Here is a 24,189-nt window from a genome sequence, read left to right on the forward strand (position 1 = left end):
TCCCCCCCACAGAAGCAAAGATTTGAGATAAAAACGTTTGCTCTGAAAGAACACATATTCAAAGGTTTCCAACACATTTTCATGATTTTTCCAAAAATAGCAGATCTGCTATTTTTCAATAGCTAAAGTATAACATAATCCTCAACACACCAAAAGGGGTTCCTCCGTCCTGAATGGCTTAATATCCAAACCCCTTCTGATCCACCCTGTCGGTCGCCTGATCTGCAAATGCATGATGCAGCCGCCCCGTTGCAGCCGCACCAGGTCCCCGGCCGTTCCTCTCACCAAATCAGCCCCGGCGTGGCTCTCTGTAATAGCTTTTCCTTGTAACGTGTCCTGTCAAATCAACTTAGCCCCCCTCCTCCTCCTCCTCCTCCTGCTCCGCTGCTATTTTAGCATTCCCTGCACAGGCGTTGATATAGAGGGGAGAACAGGAGTCCCTCCCAACGATGTGTCTCCCCAGAGAGCAACGAACGGGTCAGTGTTGATTTCGTCGGCTATAAAACTAAGACGAAAAATGTTTTTCACTGACGAAAACTAAATGAAAACTAAGCTACGATGACTAAAACTAAGACTAAATGTATTGACAATTGTCAACAAATACAAACTAAAATGTTAGGAAGGGACTAGTGGACAAGAGATCCAGTATAAGTCATTTTATACTTGGTTGCATGCTGAAAATAGCCGATCGGCTATTTTCAGCAAGTGTAAAGTCAGTCATTACGACGCCATCAAGGCCCGCCAAAATTAGTCGACTAAATCAACTGTATATTTAGTCGACTAAAATCTCATGATATTTAGTCGACTAATACTAATGTGACCAGATTGGACTGAGAGTCTGTCATCGTGCAACCTCCAGCTTTTCACCAGAGGAGAAAAACTCGATTTTTTTATCCAAAATGAGTTAATTGCAGTGTCAGAGCTGAAATCGATGTAATGTAAATATGAAATAAATGCTTAAACATGTAGCTAGGTGTAATGTTAGAGACCACAGAATTTTTCACTTGGATCTACAAGCTCACATGTTATGACCTTGTAGATCGGCCTTGTACAGTAGATTTGGCCCATATGTCCTTGACACACACCTTTGCACCGAACTTACACCGAATTGTTGTGAAGATGAAGCTCACAGCATCCACAAGCTCAGAACTTCTGAGCTTGTAGATCTGCTATATTTTCAGCATGTAACCAAACATAAAATGACTTTTCTTTTAGTTCTATACTGGATCTCTTTCTCCACTAGTCCCTCCCAAACATTTTAGCGTAGTTTTTAAATTTGTTGACGAAATTGTCAATACATTCAGTCAATACATTCAGTCATAGTTTTAGTCATCATAGCTTAGTTCTTATTTAGTTTTTCATTCAGTTTTCCTCAGTGAAAAAAGGAAATTTTTCGTCATAGTTTTACTCAACGAAATCATGTGTGCTGAGTGCGTGCACGCTACAGTGCGTGCGCGCTACAGTGCATGCGTGCGCGCTACAGTGCGTGCGTGCTACAGTACGTGCGTGCATGCTACAGTGCGTGTGTGCTACAGTGCGTGCGTGCGTGCTACAGTGCGTGCGTGCTACAGTATGTGCGTGCGTGCTACAGTGCGTGCGTGCTACAGTGCGTGCGTGCGTGCTACAGTGCGTGTGTGCTACAGTACGTGCGTGCGTGCTACAGTGCGTGCGTGCTACAGTACGTGCGTGCGTGCTACAGTGCGTGCGTGCTACAGTACGTGCGTGCGTGCTACAGTGCGTGCGTGCGTGCTACAGTGCGTGCGTGCTACAGTACGTGCGTGCGTGCTACAGTGCGTGCGTGCTACAGTGCGTGCGTGTGTGCGTGCGCTTTTCGGCACGCCTCTCGGGGGCAGCTTTCTAATCCCAACGGGTGCGTGACAAAGCCTGCTAAGTGAATCAAAATGTTCTGTGTATCAGCACAGCACCATAAGACTCCTCTGAGTGGAGCCGCGTAGATACGGCAAGGCGGGCACACGACGGGCCGCGTGTGTGCATGCCAGGCAGCGCGGCTGGCTAGCTTCGGGGTATGGATTGTGTGCCATAATATAATAATGCTTTCATGCGTTTCCCTTTGGGTAGTGTGTCAACGTAAAGAAGCATGCAAGCACGACGTCTCAATGAAAGCCGTGGGACTTTGTTTACACTATAGCTATACACGTATGTACTGTATACAGTATAGCTCTGATACGGAAACCATGTGCAATGTACTGTACATACAAGCATTAAGCTATTTTGACCTGAGGACGATTCTACAAATCACGACAGTTTTCTGAAAAACCCATGTTTCTATGTCAGTTGTTCTCAAATATTTTCATGTCAAGTGCCCCAAAAGCTAGGCTATATGTAATTTGGCCACAGACCCCCATCTGAAAATATGTTGTTCCAGGGACCCCCCTGTGTGTGTGTGTGTGTGTGTGTGTGTGTGTGTGTGTGTATATATATTTTTATATATATATAATATTATTCAAAAAGTCAAATCTTTGGTTCTGGTCTTCTGGTGGTACCCTGGAACAACATATATTCAGATGCGGGTCGACCGACAAATGCATAATATCCTTTTGGGGCTTCTTGACATGAAAAGGTTTGAGCACCACTGACATAGAAACATCGTTTTTTTCACAAAACCGTTAGGGACAGTTATAGAAGACATGTTGTAGAATCAGCCCTAGGGTCTTGAGTAACTTGTATATGTCCTCCTTTGCCTGGGATTCGAACCTCGGCTCTCCCGCAGCATTAATTAGAGAACAAACTTGTACCACTCAGCAAAATTCATAAGCAGTCTCCGCTAGGCTTCAGGGAGATGTTTCGCCTCCGCGCTTCAGGCAGCGCTATACTGTACAGTGTTGTTTTCGTCGACTAAAGCTAAGACGAAAAATGTTCGTCGACTACATTTTTCCACTGACGAAAACTAAATGGAAACTAAATAAAAAAATAAGCTATGATGACTAAAACTAAGGTGCTATTTACACGAGGACCATCTCCAGATAAAACGGCAAAGTCCCGTTGTGTTCTCTTTTTTTTTTTACCCTTTACACGAGAACGCACACGTTATGCTATAATGTGCTATTATGCTATAATGTCGCTAGGTGGCGATAACGGGCTGCCAAATAGACCAGTCACCCACGTACAAGAAGAAGAACCCCTTCATGCAAGCCTGCGCAACACGGCTCCGTCTTTTTGGCAAATCTAGACCTTCCTGTTTGAGAGCTAGCAAATTTAAGACATTCGGTTGCTTTCAGAATAAAAGTTTACAATTTTTTGTATTATTATTACATTACAGTTATTGTAAAGACACACATTATGTTTCTGTGTAAAAATAAGTAATTAAATAACACAGAAACATAATGTGTGTCTTATAGCATCATTTAAATGCTTAATTTGTAGTTTTAATGTGCAAATAACTTTTTTTAAATACTCTAGAGGGTACTCTTATTTTGAAGAGATCGTCTTAAATTTGCTGGCTTAGATTTGCCAAAAAAACAGTGCCGCGCAACACTGTTCTGGGCTGACGGGCGCAGCCCAGAGCATGCAGGCAAAGCGCGCCACGGGATGGTTATATATTTTATAATACATTAGGCTACATAAACGCTGCTGCCGCGGCTGCCGCCTATCACAAGGCTTTTTACATCATGGTTTTACATTCACCATCGCTGATGAGCAGCACTTTGTAGGCGAGGAGGGAGGCTTGTTCAGGAACTACATTATATCTTATATGGCTCTGCATCAATGTAATAAACATATGCGCTGTGAGCCAACGTGAGCCATGATGTCATAAGTTTTGCGGATTCACCGTTTTGCCTGTTTACACGGAGAAGGGATAAAACGACGTTCTCAAAGATTTCCACTCTGGAAGGTGGTTTCACTTTGTTGTGTTTTCACCTCCTGAAACCTCCGGTTCTCGTCTAAATGACAGCAGCAAACGATACTTTATTTTGCCGTTTTCTATGAACACCATCCTCGTGTAAATAGCACCTAAGACTAAATATACTGACAATTTTGTCAACAAATAAAAACTAGACTCAAATGTTAGGCAGGGACTAGAGATCCAGTATAAGTCATTTTGCAATGAATTGCATGTTGAAAATAGACGATCTACAAGTTCAGCGCGAATCTGTCATTACGACGGCATCAAGACCCGCCAAAATACATTTTAGTCTAACTGTAGACTAAAATCTTATGATATTGACTGAAACTAGACTAACAATAAAACATTCCAGGTGACTAAAATGTGACTAAAACAAAATGAAAACTATTCAAGAGACTATGACTAAAACTAAAATAAAAAAATTGCTGCCAAAAACAACACTGCTGTTAAGTGTGTTGTTTGTATATAGACCCTGCACGTGCTTGCCAAGCTGCCGCGAACGACCCCGGCAACATATTAAACAACAAAAAAACAACAACAACACTCGACAAAAAAGGCCGTGACCGGGCGCCATGCGGGGGACCGCGACACATGAGCTAATTGAGGATTAAGGAGTTAATAAGGAGAGGAACATGGCCCCCCTCCTCCTGTTCCCCCAACCCCCCCCCCCCCCCAACCCAAAGAGTTAATAAGGAGAGGAACATGGCCCCCCCTCCTCCTGTTCCCCCCCCCCCCCCCCCAACCCAGAGAGTTAATAAGGAGAGGAACATGGCCCCCCTCCTCATGTTCCCCAACCCCCCCAACCCAGAGAGTTAATAAGGTGAGGAACATGGCCCCCCTCCTCCTGTTCCCCAACCCCCCCAACCCAGAGAGTTAATAAGGAGAGGAACATGGCCCCCCTCCTCCTGTTCCCCAACCCCCCCAACCCAGAGAGTTAATAAGGAGAGGAACATGGCCCCCCTCCTCCTGTTCCCCCACCACCCCCCAACCCAAAGAGTTAATAAGGAGAGGAACATGGCCCCCCTCCTCCTGTTCCCCCCACCCCCCCCAACCCAAGGAGTTAATAAGGAGAGGAACATGGCCCCCCTCCTCCTGTTCCCCCACCCCCCCAACCCAAAGAGTTAATAAGGAGAGGAACATGGCCCCCCTCCTCCTGTTCCCCCACCCCCCCCAACCCAAAGAGTTAATAAGGAGAGGAACATGGCCCCCCTCCTCCTGTTCCCCACCCCCCCCCAACCCAAAGAGTTAATAAGGAGAGGAACTTGGCCCCCCTCCTCCTGTTCCCCCACCCCCCCCCAACCCAAAGAGTTAATAAGGAGAGGAACATGGCCCCCCTCCTCCTGTTCCCCCACCCCCCCCCCCCCAACCCAAAGAGTTAATAAGGAGAGGAACATGGCCCCCCTCCTCCTGTTCCCCCACCCCCCCCAACGCAAAGTGCCGTGTCGCCCCGTCCCCCCGTGTTACTGATTACATTCACAGTCGCAAACACTTGTCAAATGTGTCTCTTATTATTTCCCTCCCCTCTCTCGCTCTCTCTCTCTCTCGCTCTCTCTCTCACCCACTCTATTTTCTCTGAGCCCTGGTCTCTCTCTCTCTCGCTCTCTCTCTCTCTCTCTCTCTCTCTCTCTCTCTCTCTCTCTCTCTTTCTCTCTCACCCACTCTATTTTCTCTGAGCCCTGGTCTCTCTCTCTCTCTCTCTCTCTCTCTCTCTCTCTCTCTCTCTCTCTCTCTCTCTCTCTCTCTCTCTCTCTCTCTCTCTCTCTCTCTCTCTCTCTCTCTCTCTCATGGCTTGATTCTTTCTCATCAGCCTCCGTATTAGTTTGCAAATGCAGAACTAAGTGGCTGTGACAACATTCTCAAATGCTCCAGCTGCCACAGATTTATTGAGTTATTAAAGTAATGTACTGTGATTAAAAATGCTAATTTTCCCTAAATCATACACAAGCTTACATCGTTTTTTTTCCTCCCCCGTCCCCCTGTCCCCTTTTTTTCTCAGTGGCTGATTTAATTACATGGAAAATTGAAACAAGGGCATGATTCAATCTTCGTAGCCAATTGCTGTTTCTTAACAGATTCTGGGCGGGAACCCCTCTTGGTGTTTTAAGCATTATGTCATACTTTAGCTATTGAAAAATAGCAGATCTACATATGAGCTTGTAGATCTGCTATTTTAGAAAAATCATGAAAATGTGGCGCAAATCTTTGAATATATATTCTATCAGAGCGTTTTTAACTCAAATATTTGCTTCCAGGGAGTCCCTGTATCAACATATTTTCAGATGGGGGTCCGCGGCCAAATGCAGATAATTCTGGGGGTCCTTGACATGAAAAAGGTTGAGCACCGCTGACATAGAAACAGGTTTTTCAGAAAACTATTAGGATTTAGAAGACATTTTGTCGAATCGAGCTCGGGTCTAAATGGGTTAATATGGATTAGCTCATGATGCAGAAGCGTGGTGCGGGGTTAACTAAAAACTAAAAGTATATATATATAAAATAATGATACGCGCGTTTGCCTTTTTCGTTGACGCGCTTTGCACTAAGTGAATATATATTCTTAGGCAACAATATTTATTACATAAGGAAGCTTGTGTTTTGTATTGTTTTTGCTATCTTCACTATCCTATACCTCAGGGCAAATACAGATGGGTCCTTGACGCATGAAATAGTTTGAGAACCACTGACATAGAAACATGTCAGTGGTCAGAAAAAGCTGTCATGAGTTTAGAAGACAGTTTGTATAGAATCTGGTCTCGATGGGTTTAAAGTGGTTGCATAATGTCTGGGGGTGGACACACACACACACATTTGCCAGAAATCGCAGATTTACAAGCTCACGGCGCGTCGCAATGTGCTATTTCTGGCGAAGAAAATCGGTGTTATAGAAGGAAGCGCTAGACAAAGGACGTATACAGTTGCAACTTTGGCCCTTATTTTTCACTAAGACAGAGAATAAGTGCATGATGGTAAAGCCAGAGAAAGAGGAGGGGGGTTTCCCTTCTCACTGCTAATATGAACTGTGTTCTCATCTATTGTGAATAATTTGCCCGTTCCCAGAGGGGATCGGGGCTCATTGTATTCTCCTTGGCTCTTTTTTTCTTTTTGCCCCTCCACATTACGCATTCATGTATTCATTTATATAATGCGCAATACTGTGGTCTGATTGGATGGGGGATTGGATTGTGTGTGTGTGTGTGTGTGTGTGTGTGTGTGTGTGTGTGTGTGATACTTGAATGGCGAAAAATGTGTGTTCTTAGCATTTCGTGGGTCATTATTGAGATGATTTGGTTTTTGTGAAATAGATTAAAAATTGCCTCTTTTTTTGGACATGCAGTCGATTCTTAACACTGATAAAAATCCTCCTCATTAAAATATTGTCATGGAATACCTTCTATCCTTTTATCAGGGAGCTATTTATACCCAGTGGTGGAAAAAAGTATCAATATACTGCAATATAGAAATTCTCTATTACAAGCAAAAGTCCAGAATTCAAAATGTACTTGTAGTTCAAAATGTACTTGTAGTTTAATGTACTTGGGTAAAAGTACAAAAGCATTGGCTTCAAAATGCTGAATGTCCCGTTTCAAGTTTTCAAATGTTTACACGTCTTTTGAAAACAGCAGATCTACAAGCTCACAACGCGTCGCATCACGACTTTAGGACGGTATATACAGTAATTTCCATCAGACTATTATAGGATCTATAGGTGAGCGTGTCCGTTTGACCGCGTCACATGTACTTTTCATTCCTGTTGCCATGGTTAAGGGTCGCCGTGCGTGCGTGCGTGCGGAGTATTCAGTGGTGGAAAGTAGCTAGGTAGATTTACTTAAGTACAATTTTGAGGTACTTTTACTTTACTGGAGTATTTGAAAATATCAGTACTTTTACTTATACTCAAAGCAAATATTGCAAATATATTTATTCTACGCTACAATTAATTGAGAACTTTATAGTTACTTTGTAGATTTTGTATATTATTACAAAACATCCATTAACTGTGACTTCATACCTGTATGCATTTCGACCATTTGAAAATAGCCGATCTACAAGCTCGCGACGCATTGTGAGCTTGTAGATCTGCTATTTATTTATTTTTGATATTTTGAAATGGCACATTCTGCATAGCGAGTACTTTCTACTGTGGGTACTTTAAGTACACGTTGATGCCAATAAATACTTATGAATTTCCGGACTTTTACTTATAACGAAGTAGTTCTACATTGCAGTATTGACACTTCTACTTAAGTAAAAAAAAAAGAAAAGAATAATGGCGAGTATACTTAGTTTCCCCACCTCTGGGAGTATATAGTATGCATGTAGAGAGAGGGAGTGAATGCCTCAGGGCTCTTCCAGATGTCCCAGACATAACAGAGGCTTGTCAGGCTCTGTGTGCCTGGGTCTCTCTCTCTCCTAAATGGGTCACTCCCCACAATATCACACTAGCTCCATTCACAATGACCGCTCTGTTCTAGCTGATATTAAAGCGCACCAGGTGGCTCACTCTCAAAGTCACGGCCAAGTAAATACGGGCAGCGTGCGTGCGTCTGCAAGGAGAAGCGCGCTCCTACGCTCGCGCAGAGACACGGATACAGTACACGACGGCGTGTGACACGTGCGTGTGTGTGTGGCAGGCACACGCACGTGCGGACGCTCGTGTGTGTGTGTGTGTGTGTGTGTGTGTGTGTGAGTGTGTGAGTGTGTGTGAGTGCCAGCTCAACAAGTTGGCACGAATGCTATACGGCGCTACAAAGCATCTCTAATCTCTCGTTTGTTGTGAAACAGGAGTTGTTTAAAAAAAGACAAAATATGGAATGGGTTTCAAAATTCCTTTTGGCACACGGAGGATGTATTAGCACAGATACTAGTGTATACCTCACATTCAGCAGACATCAGCTTTAGGATGTATTAGCACAGATACTAGTGTATACCTCACATTCAGCAGACATCAGCTTTAGGATGTATTAGCACAGATACTAGTGTATACCTCACATTCAGCAGAGGATGTATTAGCACAGATACTAGTGTATACCTCACATTCAGCAGACATCAGCTTTAGGATGTATTAGCACAGATACTAGTGTATACCTCACATTCAGCAGAGGATGTATTAGCACAGATACTAGTGTATACCTCACATTCAGCAGACATCAGCTTTAGGATGTATTAGCACAGATACTAGTGTATACCTCACATTCAGCAGAGGATGTATTAGCACAGATACTAGTGTATACCTCACATTCAGCAGACAGCAGCTTTAGGATGTATTAGCACAGATACTAGTGTATACCTCACATTCAGCAGACATCAGCTTTAGGATGTATTAGCACAGATACTAGTGTATACCTCACATTCAGCAGACATCAGCTTTAGGATGTATTAGCACAGATACTAGTGTATACCTCACATTCAGCAGACATCAGCTTTTAAAGAAAAGAGCATGTAAGAAGAAGGAGAAAAAATAAATTTGCTCAAAGGTATTGGATTTTTGTTTTTCTACTCTCAAGACATGAATGTATCTTATGATGCAGAACCCTTTGATATTCAGCACAAATGCTTTTCTCATTGATCTGAAAGTCACCTTTTCAAAAGGCAGAGCTGCAACAACACAACATGGCTGAACATATATAACATGAGAGAGAGAGAGAGAGAGAGAGAGAGAGAGAGAGAGAGAGAGAGAGATGTCTGGGCAATGAACCGGAAACATATATCAAAACCAATATTTAGAAACAATGGCCAACCTAATCTTGATCATGTAGATTCATCATCAAATAATAATCAAGACGCAGTTTTCTTTTAATAATTTGCATTGATGTATTATACAGTATAGGCCTGTTAGAATCAAAGAATAAATACAAAACAAATGTAAAATAGAGTTTTGATAATTGACTGAAGCCATTAGTGGCAGTTGCACAACGGTGCTGCACAAAAATAACTCCCTGGAGGGTCCCTGGAACAACATATTTTCAGATGGGGGTTGGCAGCATATTACATATAATCTTTGAGGTCCTTGACATGAAATATTGAGCACCACTGACACAGAAACATACAGTATGTATTTCAGAAAACTGTCAGGATTTAGAAGACATTTTCTTTCAGGCCTAAATGCAGGATAATGGCCCTGCATGCATGCAGCCTCCGTTCTGTGTGCATTGCATGTGATTTATGGTTTGATTATGCTCTGGTCCTTTCTGCGGCAGACTGTCTGTGTTTGCCTGACTCTGTCACGTGGTGAGGAGTGCTTTCTGTCTCACATGGCACGGCTAGCTCTACTGCCCATTAAAATACACTACAACACACGTGTGCATGCACGCACGCACGTGCACGCACAAACACACGCACCTCCATGTAATTGTGGCCTGTTTACACGCAGGTATGCACACACATAATGAGACATGCACACGTCACCACATACAGTACACACACAGATGCTTCGTTGCAGAGAAACATTAAATTGCACGTGGGCACGCATGCACACTAAAGCACGCATGCACGCACGCACACATGCACACATGCACGCACACACACACACATGCATGCACATACACTCTGATTGAGAGATAAAGTGGAGAGAGGGGCTCTTTCAGTCGGCTGCGCATGCAGACTCCTCTCCAGCAGCTTGGCATCCATTCAATAGCATGTAGCTCCCAGGCTTCATGGAAATAATATTGATATTCATGAATGCACTTCGGGAAAAGACAAAAAAAGACGGAGAGAGAAATAATATATAAAGCGACACAGTAGTAGTAGTAGTACACACAGACAAAGATCATTTCAAGCCCAGGTCCCCCCCTCCGCCCATGTTCATCATCACATTCCATTAACAATTTAGCTGCCTTTGACGGAGTATTCCGTCAATTCATGTGCTTTATTGATATGAAACGGTTTAGCTGATAATCAACTTTTGACACTGGCCACCGGTTGCCAGGCAACGCTTTGCATTACCCCCAGCACCAGGAAATGTGCACGCGCATGTCATAGTGTCCCATTTAAAGTATAGGATCTATTTTGTCTTTTTTAGAACTATTGAAGAGACTATGACTAAAACAAAGATTTGCTGCCAAAAACAACACTGGTAGCTAGACTATACCCTAGGCGGGGACACGGGCAGAACATGCCTTTGCCCTTTGGCCAACCTAATCTTCTTTAATTAGTCCTCGAAATGTAAGCCAACAACGCTAATATATAATTTTCACCTGTTTTAGCCGGCCAGATATTCTCTTGCTAAAGTGCTATGGCTTCCATTAACGCCCCAAGAGAGAGAGAGAGAGAGAGAGAGAGAGAAGCATGCTTCGCTTCGGGAGAAGAAACGCCACATTTGCGTAAAGTGTGTTGTCACCTTTTATGTGCCATTAGTGTTTTCAAGCCGGCCATCGATCCACCTGCCTTTAGGGCTACCGTACATGACATTGACTGACTTCTCCCTCTGAAGCAGTCGGTCAATGATATCATTGCCTGCTGTGTCCCCTTCGCATTCAGTGAGCTGCCATGTCATTCCCCCATTAGGCCTCTCCTGTAGATAAGGACAGTGCTTTTCTCAAAACATTTTCACGTCAAAGGACCCCAAATTGTGTTTGGCCGCGGACCCCCATTTGAAAATACTTTTAGCCAGGGATCGTCGTTATAGGCGAAACATTGAATGTTCAAACATATAGCACACAATAGCAATTTGCAAGCTTGATAAGCATGTCGCAGTGCTGTGCGCTTATATTACAATATAGAGTGTACATCTTAGCTATTTTAAATGAAGCATAATATAGGGCTTACAATGGTTAAACAGTTGCTCATTTCACTGGCTGGGGTTGATTGGAGTTTGTGTCAAAGTCCTGTTTATTTATTTTCTATTCCCGTCCCATAGTTTGAAAGCCTCACAAGACCTGACCAACACTAGTGATCCTAAAAAGCCACAGACTCTTATTCTTAGACGTTCCGTCCGTTTGGCCCCTTTCCTTTGGTCTGTATAGAGGCTACTGTATATGGCTGCCTCTGTATTTAGAGCCTCATACAGAGAAAACCAGCCCTATGCTTTTGTGGTCGTTAGAGATCCGACCTGACATGAGGGCAGACGCTTTGCATTTGACCAGCGGTGAAAATGTACCTAAGTTACATTTTAGTTTAAAACATTGTGTTAGTTATATACTTTGTCGATTGAATATGATTATAGAAAACATACTGTACATTAACCACTATAACCCTATATACATTTCGGGCCATTTGAAAATAGCCGATCTACAAGCCCTCAGATCCCTTATACGCAGTCACTTGTCTCAGTAAGACAGCCCTCGCCCTATCCACAAGGCGGAACAGTGCACCAAAGCATCATGGGAAATGTAGTCCAGGAAGGAACACATCATGGACTCTTTGAAATACAAAAATATCTAAAAACACCATATTACCCATACCATATTACCCACATAAATACCCCTTTAAATATCTAAAAACACCATATTACCCATACCATATTACCCACATAAATACCCCTTTAAATATCTAAAAACACCATATTACCCATACCATATTACCCACATAAATACCCCTTTAAATATCTAAAAACACCATATTACCCATACCATATTACCCACATAAATACCCCTTTAAATATCTAAAAACACCATATTACCCACATAAATACCCCTTTAAATATCTAAAAACACCATATTACCCACATAAATACCCCTTTAACGGTCGACACACGGGAGAAAAGGTCTCACATTAACACCAATGACCAAACATAATGGCGGGTGGCCTGTCACTATAAAGCTTGATTCGTATACTTTGTCGTATGTATATATATATATATATAACTTATACAGATCGGGTTGTACAGTAAATCGGGCATATGAAGCGCCGGCCGGTTGGCCGGCCCTGCCCCGCCCGGCAGGTACATTTTGAATATGAACGAACGGGGCCTGACTGAAAGGTTACGACCCCTTAACGAGGGGGTGGGGGGGGGGGGTGACTGGGTAAGGGGGAGTTTTGGGGGGGAAATGGCAGAGGGAGAATGGCAGGAAACGGTGTTAGTGACAAGGAAAAAGCTGCCCCTGGTATACTAGAGCCCCCGACGAGTAAAAATAGGGCATTGGGCAAGGAGGCAGGAAACCACCGGAGCGAGGCCTCAAGGAGGAATGTCTTCTGGGGACTAGAGATAAGGGATTTAACTCCCTCGTGTCTCGGACCACTTTTATAACATCCACTGTGTATATATGTGTGATGATCACTGATCACTTCTATGTACTGTACTGTACGTGCACGCACGCACTGTCAAACTCTCAGTGTTGGTTTAATTTGAAGGAATTGACCTAAATGTGTCCGTTTACGCTCCCTGACTTGAATTAACTCTGCTGTATCGAGATGAACGGACCAATGGGAGATTGAGATATCGAATAAACGATTTGTGTGTGTGTGTGTGTGTGTGTGTGTGTGTGTGTGTGTGTGTGTGTGTGTGTGTGTGTGTGTGTGTGTGTGTGTGTGTGTGTGTGTGTGTGTGTGTGTGTGTGTGTGTGTGTGTGTGTGTGTGTGTGTGTGTGTGTGTGTGTGTGTGTGTGTGTGTGTGTGCGTCAGTGTGTGTCAGGCATGTTCTTTCTGATGACCTGTCAGTTACTGCAGCACAGACAAGGGTTTTTAATTAGGTCAATAACTTGTGATGGAAATTACAGTGGGACACGCATGCACGCGCACACACACACACGCGCGCAGCTGTGCATGCACGTGTGAGTATGCCAATACACAAATATGCTCTCCGCTGCCTACACTTTTTCCACTTTACTCACCTCCAACTCACAAGGACACACAAACACAGCTATACTGTACACACATGTACTGTATGCATTTTATGCATGCACAATTACACGCACGCACGCACACACGCACACCTACTCACACTTGTTCACTTACGTAAACCTCACAAGGACACGCACGCACACACAGAGAGCGCGGTATAATGGCTGGGGGCTGGAAAGTACCTTGTGTGAGAACGCAGCAAGGGTTGCTCAGGTTGGACAGAATGGAAGTCGGACAATAAACATTGGCCTTATCAGACTGAGAGCAGAGCTTCCAACACTGATAGTCTCGCATATCAACTATCCAGCTATTAGAAACAATGTGTTACAGACCTCCTCCTCCTCTGTTGCTCCTCTCTGTCACTGCACTCTCATTTGTTTCTCTCCAAACAAACGCAGATCTACGAGCTTGTAGATCTGCTGTTATTTCAACAGCTATTAGGCTCCATTTTCATCACCGCTAAACCCCTTATCCCTAAACTTCTTTGCCTTTTTTTTTTTACTATTTTGAAAAACATTTTTGAATAGTTCAACTAGCCAATCTACATTGACTCCTTGTTAGCTTGTAGACTGGCCATTTTAACTATTCAAACATGTTTTTTTGGGGGGGGGTTCCAGATCCACAGGAACGCACCCAGGGTGCTGGCCCGGTTTTCGTGCTCATACCCAGCTACCCACCCACACACATAACTCCGTAAGGGAGTGGTTGCACCACTCAAAAAAAGGCAAAGAAGTTTATGGATAAGGGGTTTAGTGGTGACGAAAATGGAGCCCAAATTATGTTTAAAATAATGAGTAGAGAAGACATGCAGGGACCATGTATGCTTTTCTCCAGTGTAAAGTAACTATAATGACATTTATTTAAGTACAATTTTGAGATATTAGTGCTTTATGTGAGTATTTCCACTTTCCAATACTTTCACTTCTACTTCACTATATGTTTTGGGTCCAAATGTGCTCCACTACATTTATTTGTAAAGTTTAGTTACTTTGTAGATTTTGATTATCATTATCATAAATTAACCACCTCAGCCCTATACTGTACATTTATAATTTATATTTATACATTTCGGCTATTTTCAAAAGACATTTGAAAACTTGAAATGGGACATTCTGCACAATGAGTACTTGAGTACTTTTGGTACTTCAAGTACACGTTGATGCCAATGCTTTTGTACTTTTACTCAAGTACATTTAGAATTCAAGACTCTCTGTGATGTGATGGACCCAAATACAGCCACGACTGATGAATTTAAACTTATTTTACTAGCTTTAAAACAGTTTAAAGTGTTCTTCCAAAATAGTAAAAAATGGCAAAATAAGTTTATGGATAAGGGATGGCGCAAGATAGGGCCCCATATCTCTGTCGCATCTCTAGATCGGCAATTGTTTTGGCCTATGTCCCCCCCCCCAGAATATACAGTATGCAGCGGTTCAAGTGGTTACTCATAGCAGAATGTCATAACAAACACTACAGTAACGTACAGTATAGTTAGATTGTATTCAGGGACGTGCAGAGAGTGTTAGAGAGGCAGGGGCTAAAATCCTGTAAGAGGGCACTTTTGGACAAAATAATTGCGAAAATAGCAGATCTACAAGCTCACGACGCGTCGTGCTGCGACGCATTGAGAGCTTGTAGATCGTGGCATGGAAAGGCATGGAGTGTAGTAAATGCTGTATTCGTGGTCTGAAGAGGGCAGTTGTTTTACAGACGGGTAAAAGGACAGGGGCTGAAGCCCCCCTGATTGTATTACTTATTTCGCACTCACAGACACCTGCGTTGCTGGTGGGGGGGGGGGGGGGGGGGGCACACTGACGCTTATTGCCGTTGCTATGGATACCAACACATAGCCAACAACAAACGCACATCCACATGTTGAACACATGCGTCACGGAGCCTGTGTTCCCCTCGTGGATTGATTACTTCCTCTTCCGTGTAGCACGGTGTTGCTAATGACGGTGTCTAAATGTATGTCCATACTGTAACACTTTATTTATATTGTGCATTTCTTAATGACGTTACAGTGTAGTTTGGTCGTCGGTGTGTAGTTTGTGACAATTATCGATGGTTGTCCTCTTAGCAATAATTGTTCCATCGAGTACGTTTTAGACAAATGGACTACATTGATTTATCTGATTTATACTGAAATACCGTAAGAGGGCACTTTTGGACAAAAATAGCTGATCTACAAGCTCACAACGTGTCGCGCTGCGACGCGTTGAGAGCTTGTAGATCAGCTATTTTCGGGGGGGGGGGGGGGGGGCACTCTTTAGCTAATGGAGATGCGGTGCATGTGTATGACATGGATTTCTAAAGAAATTTGTTCAACGCAAAAAATACTGTGCTCAAGTTCAGGAGACTTCGGGGAAAAAAAGGAATTCTCCTGAATGCTGCCTTTTCCGGCATGGAATGGAGAGGAGGGCATTTGCATTTAATTCGTGGTCTGGAAAGGGCAGTTGTTTTACAGACGGGGGTAAAAGGGCAGGGCCTGAAGCCCCCTTTGACGTCTGTGTGTGCACTAGGGCTGCAACTAACGATTAATTTCATAATCGATTCATCGGCCGATTATTTAAACGATGAATCGATTATGGCACCTGTTTGCAATTACTTAAAAAAATTAGCTTCAAGTTATTTTAGGCATGTTGTAACTAACAATAAAGACAATAAAAATGAATACTCCTTCAAAATTAATATTTTACCCCCTTTTTTATCCAATTTGATTTCATTGCCATTCCTACTTGTAATGATACTGTAATCTGTAATGTTGACCGTGTATAGCTGACTGTCTTTCTTTCCATTTCTATCTCTGGGACCCCAATTTTTATTTTTTAATTTCTATTGTAAAATCAATTGAGAGTCCATTTGGTTCAATTTTTGCACTCTCTGTTACAGACCCTTTAGGGTCCACTTGGTTTACTTCTTAACTATCTATAATGTAGCTGGAACTCCCACTATGAGAACCACTGTCCTACACAGTCTGTGTGGACACACGCACACACACACACAAACACACAGTGTGCAGTATGCACACAAGTTACAAGTAGCATGCTAGCTGATAGTAGCCTGGTTAATAAACCAGACCGAATCAGCCGTTGGCAAAAAAAAAATTGCCTGCCGGCGGATTACGGTCTGGAGAGGCTCAATTGTACGCCCATTTCCTACACCAGAGAAATGGGGCGGCCAATTGGGACACGGTATGCAATATGGGCGGGCTTTGGTACAGTGACTTTCAATGCTTGAGACCTTTGACTGACAGTAGCTCTGACCAATTGCGTCAAAGAGAAAATGTTTCAACCCGCCCCCCTGGAAATGAAATCCAAGCTGAGCCTCCCCAGACTAATATCCCGCGGTCTGTGCGATATTAGTCTGGTCTATTAACCAGGCTAAGCTGATAGGGGAAACCGTTCTTATTTAGCAGCCATATTGGCATGTTCTCTAGGGTCTAGGCTCTAGTATCACATATTGCCAAAGTTAAACAGCACTGAATAAATAATTGTTAAGCAAAAACATTCACGGAGATTCTGCTTTTGCCCTGTGCCCACTTCAATGCTGCTGAGATTACACAGGTGGAACAAATTTGAGGAGCTAACGATCGTTAGCAAGCTACACTGCTAGTGCTCGTCGTAGCCAGCCTGCAAGCTCACAGATTCAGACATTGGGGAGCATTTTTTGTCATAAGACAAACAAATATGGACAGTGGCCGTGCTCACAAATGCCATGTTTTGGGACATTTGGGGCATTTTGCAACCGGTTGATGAGTTTGCAGATCAGCTGTTTTGAGCGCATCGCAGCCACAGAGCCACTTGGCTGACGCTCTCCCTCTCTCTCTGTGTGTGTGTGTGGGTCTGTGGGAGACTGAAGTTGGGAGAGAGAGGGGTATATGCAGAGCGCTCTGGTCACGTTCAAGACAATCTCGTGTTGTGTTTATACCGACCCGTTGCATATTGTTCGTTCAGCCTAGTGCCGTTACTGAACGGTAAAAAGAAAGCAGCTTTATGTTACATTATAATGTTGGAAAACACCCGCGATAAAAATCGATAAGATAATTAGTTGGCAACGAATTTACTTATCGATTTTTATCGATTTAATCGATTTGTTGTTGCAGCCTTAGTGTGCACGTCCCTGTGTGGGTGAACTGGATAGAACTCAACAGCTCCCTGGGTGTAAATGACAAAGAAATAATGGCTTCAAACCACACCTACTGTACTAGGCTATAGCCTACTACATGTAAAATCCTACAGAAGTATAACAATACCTTGCCAAAATGCACATTTTCTTTCGTTATCTCCTTCATGCAGAGAATGAATAAGCCACGCGTGATTTGAAATACACTGCATGATGATTGCGAGAAATTAAAGATAGACCTGCTTTATTGATACAGGTAAGATTTGAGTGAAATGAGCATCATGACTGTAACAGCAATGACCACCGAAACACAACCAAGACCAAAGACCAAAGAAATACAAACAAGCTTTATATAGCTCTAGATATCGGATAATCTGGTAAATAGACTATCGATACATCTAAATGTAATTGTGCAATGAATTAAATATGAATATACATCTATCTACTGTATAGCCAATAATGCATAATATGAATTAATAACTTGCACAGTCTATCAGCAATGAGTACACAGAGATACTGTATGAGGTACGGTATTATATGGTATATTAACAATTGCGCACAAAAAAAGCTGTCATATTCTGTCCTTAATATGTCCAGTAGCTGCCATATCGAGGACACAGCCTTCCTTCCAGCAATATTGAGACGATAACCTAAATATACCTCTGTCTGTCTGTCTGTCTGTCTGTCTGTCTGTCTGTCTGTCTGTCTGTCTGTCATTATCTGAACCTGTATCACTCCTTCACATTCTTCATCATTCTTCTCTCCCTCACTCTCTTGCTGCTATTCTCTCTCTCTCTCTCTCTCTCTCTCTCTCTCTCTCTCTCTCTCTCTCTCTCTCTCTCTCTCTACCTCTCCCCCCCCCCCCCCAACCCACTCTCTCATGGTCACTCTCTCTCTCTACCTCTCTCTCTTCCCCCCCCCCCCCAAACCCACTCTCTCATGGTCACTCTCTCTCTCTCCCTCTCTCTCTACCTCTCTCTCTTCCCCCCCCCCCAAACCCACTCTCTCATGGTCACTCTCTAAGTGATTGCTACATTTCATCTGGTGGTAAATCGGCCGTTGGCCCCGGTGAGCTATCACTATGCAAATGATGGCAATTCAATTTCAGTTGGTCGAAGGGGGAATTTCTAATTAGGGTAAGGCACGGTGCTTGAGATGGGAAGAGACAGCGGTGGGGGGGAAGGGGGGGGGGGGGGGTAGATAGAGAGAGAGAGAGAGAGAGGTATAATGGATAGAGAGAGAATTAGGGTAGAAGTACCCTGCCAATGAATTGAACACCTGCATTAGAATAGTGCACTTTTATTGGCTGCCCCCGTCCACCCCCCCACCCCACTGTGTTTTCTCACTTTCCACCCTCCTTAAGTACATTTCAATTAATACCTCCGCTGACCCAGACCAAAAGGTCTGGCCAGCAAAAAAGGATCCCCGCCGTGATAAATGAGCTGTCTTCAAGCAGCCTGTGATCCCCACGTTGACCAGCAGGGCGGGAACCCCTTTTGGTGTGTTAAGCATTATGTTATACTACAAGCTCATAGCAGACCTACAAGCTCATAGCGTGGCAACGAGTGCCGCGCTATGAGCTTGTAGGTCTGCTAGTTTTGGAAAATGGTGAAAATGTGGTGCAAATTGAATAAAATATTCTTTCACGGCGACCGTTTTTATTTAACTCAAATCTTTTATTTTGGGGGAGTCCCTGGAACAACATATTTTCAGATGGCGGTCGGCGGCCAATTACATATATTTTTGGGGTCCTTGACATGAAAATGTTTGAGAACGACTGACATAGAAACATTTTCAGACAAACTGTCAGATTTAGAAGACATTTGTAGAATCGTCCTCGGGTCTAAATGGGTTGAGACGGTCTCAACCTGTGAGTTGGCCCCCAAATATGTGGCGAGACACTTAATAATATAACATTAACATAAAAATAATCAAAGAAAAGTCATGGTATATTCATTTATTTTGTATTTTTTTGTGAAAAAAATAGCATTCTCTTATGAGATGTTATTCCAATCCTTTTTGTGGGGCCGGACCAAAGTCCGTTTGGAGCTTGGCCCCTTAATAATTGGGATCAAGTGGTTATTACTGCAGATGTTTTACTGCTACAGTGGAGACTAAGTTCATGAACTGTACTTAAACAATGACAGTACAAATGTGTACAGAGTCCAGGCAGGGGGACGGCAAGGCCGTCAACACGTCCTTAACCCATTAGACCTGAGGCCTATTGAAACAAAAGGCTTCTAAATCCTGACCGTTTTCTGAAAAACCTTGTGTTTCTATGTGTCAGTGGTGCTCAACCTTTTTCATGTCAAGGACCCCCAGAATTATCTGTATTTGGCTCCGGACCCCCATCTGAAAATATGTTGTTCCAGTGACCTCTCCCAGAAGCAAAGATTTGAGTTAAAAACGTTCACTGTGAAAGAATATATGTATATTCAAAGATTTGCGCCAAAAAAAAATAGCAGATCTACAAGCTCGTAACTCGGTTCCGCTCGATGAGCGTGTAGATCTGCTATTTTTCAATAGCTAAAGTAAAACATAATGCTTTAGAACACCAAGAGGGGTTTCCGTTCTGAATGGCTTAAAATAAGCACCATTCTGCTCTGTAAATCAGAGCAGAATGGTGTTATTTGCCTAACTCTGAACAAGAGAGCATTCCTCCATGATGACACTGACTCATAGACTCACATACATACATACTGTAGACTCACATACCGCATACATACTCACATACCGTATACACTGATGCAACATGTCATAGACTCACATACCGTATACACTGATGCAACATGTCATAGACTCACATACCGTATACACTGATGCAGAGATGCAGCATGTCATAGACTCACATACCGTATACACTGATGCAGAGATGCAGCATGTCATAGACTCATATACCGTATACACTGATGCAGAGGTGCAGCATGTCATAGACTCACATACCGTATACACTGATGCAGAGATGCAGCATGTCATAGACTCACATACCGTATACACTGATGCAGAGATGCAGCATGTCATAGACTCACATACCGTATACACTGATGGAGAGATGCAGCATGTCATAGACTCACATACCGTATACACTGATGCAGAGATGCAGCATGTCATAGACTCACATACCGTATACACTGATGCAGAGATGCAGCATGTCATAGACTCATATACCGTATACACTGATGCAGAGGTGCAGCATGTCATAGACTCACATACCGTATACACTGGCAGAAGAATAAACAATACTGAACTAGAGAAATATGATTTGAATTATCGGAGAGTGACTTAAAGGGACATTTCACCCTTTTTGCAAAATAATACATGTTAATGATGTTTAGAAGTTTTAGAACACTTTCCTGGGGGTCTTTATGTGTGTACTATGTGGTTTTAGATATTTTAGATTTTAGCAGTGAGCCCAGTGTCTCTGATGTCATTGTCACTGGGCTCACTTCCTTCCTGGACTACAATTCCCATAAAGCTTTGGTGCACTGCTCCTCCTCGGGGATAGGGGGAGGGCTGTCTTACTGAGACAACATGTAGTCCAGGAAGGAAGTGAGCCCAGTGTCCATGAGACGCCCGAGAGGCCTATCAAATAGTAACACCCAGCGCTCAAGATGGAGATTGATCAAAAGAACGGAGATTTATTGATATCAAAACGGATCGCATCGCTCCACAGGCTGGGAGCGTCTGTTGCTCCACAGGCTGGGAGCGTCTGTTGCTCCACAGGCTGGGAGCGTCTGTTGCTCCACAGGCTGGGAGCGTCTGTTGCTCCACAGGCTGGGAGCGTCTGTTGCTCCACAGGCTGGGAGCGTCTGTTGCTCCACAGGCAGCAGGGAGCGTCTGTTGCTCCACAGGCTGGGAGCGTCTGTTGCTCAACATTTTATGTCTTTTCCGGTTGGGACGTCATCCAAAATGTTCCCCCCCATTTTAGCCGATCAGATCGAAAATCTTAAAACGTGAATAACGCTTGATCTAAATCAATCCGTCCAATTCTAAGCAAAGATTATGTTTTAGACGGCCCGTCGTGGTCCCGTCGCTAGTCGCGTTAGAATTAATCATACCTCCCGTTGTCTTCGATCGCCTCAGGGGTGTTTTGGCTACATCTAGCAACTTCAGCTACATCCAAGATGGCGCCTGGTGCGTCGCTAAATGTGCTCCGTTGCTGTAAGTCACTGGGTGCCCTGGTTTAATGGTCCTAAATACCCCCGGGCCATTAACGAGTATTTGTTATACATAGTGAAAAATAAAGTGCACCATTTGGAAAAAAGTCTGTGCCTGCATGGAGCCGGCACTGATCTTATCATTCTTTCAATTCATTAGCAATCAATAAAAAGAGCGGGAACATTGCTCTGTAATGTGTGCCTGCATGTCTCTCTCTGTGTGTGTGTGTGTGTGTGTGTGTGTGTGTGTGTGTGTGTGTATGCATGCGTGTGTGCGTGCGTGCGTACGTACATGCCCGCGCGTGTGCACGTGCGTGTGCGTGGCAGCAGTGAGGGGACGCCGTGTTCCCAGCAGGGGAAACAAAGTGGGGGGAAAAGCACCTCTGGCTAGTCGCCAAATGACATCCTAGCTGCTGTGGTCTAAACACTTTCCTTATGATTGAGTGAATGCAACCTCTTTGCCAGCATATGAGCGCTTGTTTTAGTGCTCTACGCGTGTGTGTGTGTGTGTGTGTGTGTGTGTGTGTGTGTGTGTGTGCGTGTGTGTGCGCGTGTGTGTGCGTGCTCCATTGTTGTTTCTCATAGTTATGAACGTCAACATTTCATTTGAATAAATCTGTCATTTTGCTGTCAGCAGGTTTCTGTATATTTCCACCTCACATCCAGTTCAATCTGGCGGTGTTGCAACACACATCCACTCATGTTCGCGCGCGCACTCGCGTGTGTGTGTGGGCGTGTGTGGATGCCTAGACCCTACTACGCCCATATGCTCCATATGCACGCACGCATACACGCGCGCACGCACGCGCACACACACACACACAGAACAGAGGATTCAGCTGAGATCAGCAACTCACCCTAGGCTTGTCAAATATTCTGTCAGCAGAGCCCCAAGAATCACAATTGGACTCTTTGGGAGGCATTAATTCAAAGCACCGTAACAATGCTCTCTGAAACCAAATCAACTCTGAGCCTGTAGTCAGCATATGAACTCCACCGGCTCTCTCTCTCTCTCTGTGTGTGTGTGTGTGTGTGTGTGTGTGTCTGTGTGTGTGTGTGTGTGTGTGTGTGTGTGTGTGTGTGTGTGTGTGTGTGTGTGTGTGTGTGCGGGCGTCTCTCTGTCCGTCATGGCTACCCTTTGTGCCTCATTATTGGCATCGTGTCACGCAGCGAAAATAGCTGATCTAGAAGCCCACGCGCCATACGGCGAAGTCTAAATCAGACTGTACTGTTCTCTCTCTCTCTCTGTCTCTCTCTGTCCAAGCAGACTCTGTCTTATCTTAACCTCCCTTTCACCCTGGCCTGCACTCTTGTCGCTCTTTTCCTATAAACTGTCTGCTTTTAAAGTTCTCTCCACTTCTCATCTCTGCCTCTGTACTCCCTCTGTCTATGTCTTGTCACGCTCAGTCTCGTTCCCCTCGTTGCATCTCTCTCTCTCTCTCTCTTTCTCTCTCTCTCTCTCTCTCTCTCTCTCTCTCTCTCTCTCTCTTCTTGTCTCTGACATGGTGGGAGCAGACAAAGTGTCACCTCGCGTGTTGTGCGTGTATTAGCTGACCTAACCTGCCAGAGTGCTGCACCTCGCCTCACTAGACCATGACTGATGTTGGTTTACTTCAAATCTTTTGAAATGATAAGTTGTTGTTCTAATCCCTTCCTTTATGTCTTCTATTTGTAAATGATTAGTATGAAATTGAATGTGTCCTGTTTTGTAGAGAGCTACACATTCAGAGACTACGATTCCTTTTAATGTGACGTCTTTCCCGAGCTGCATGGGCTGAATAATCCCGTTAACAAATTGGGGGTCTTCTGAAAGGAGAACAGACACTTTTTGGAACGTCAAGTTGAGCTTTCTTATCGGGCTCTCGATCTGGAAAAAGATCTGTGACTGAAATATACAATGCTGTGTCTTCATATGGGGCTGCATGCGCGTGGGGGAAAAACAACAAGAAAAAAACAAGACATCTTCTGGCAACAATTTCTGGTATATCAAAATAGATGTTTTCTTCAAAGGCATTGAAGGGTCTCTGAGAACTCTGATCCTTGAACCGTTAATACCTGAGAACGCATCTGTGTCACACTTTTGCGCTTAACCACATTAACCATTATTTTACGACGCGCTATACGTCCAACCAGGGAAACCCCTGTCAGGTGTAAAGGAGCGACTTGGACACTCAGGCATGAAGGAAGCATGAGTTCAAGACAGTCCGTTGCTCACCCCAGGTTGGCGGAGGGTGTGTAGAGCCCAGGATCACATTAGACAATTGA

Source organism: Protomyctophum parallelum (assembly GCF_964188405.1).
Source record: "Protomyctophum parallelum genome assembly, chromosome: 8".
NCBI lineage: Eukaryota > Metazoa > Chordata > Actinopteri > Myctophiformes > Myctophidae > Protomyctophum > Protomyctophum parallelum.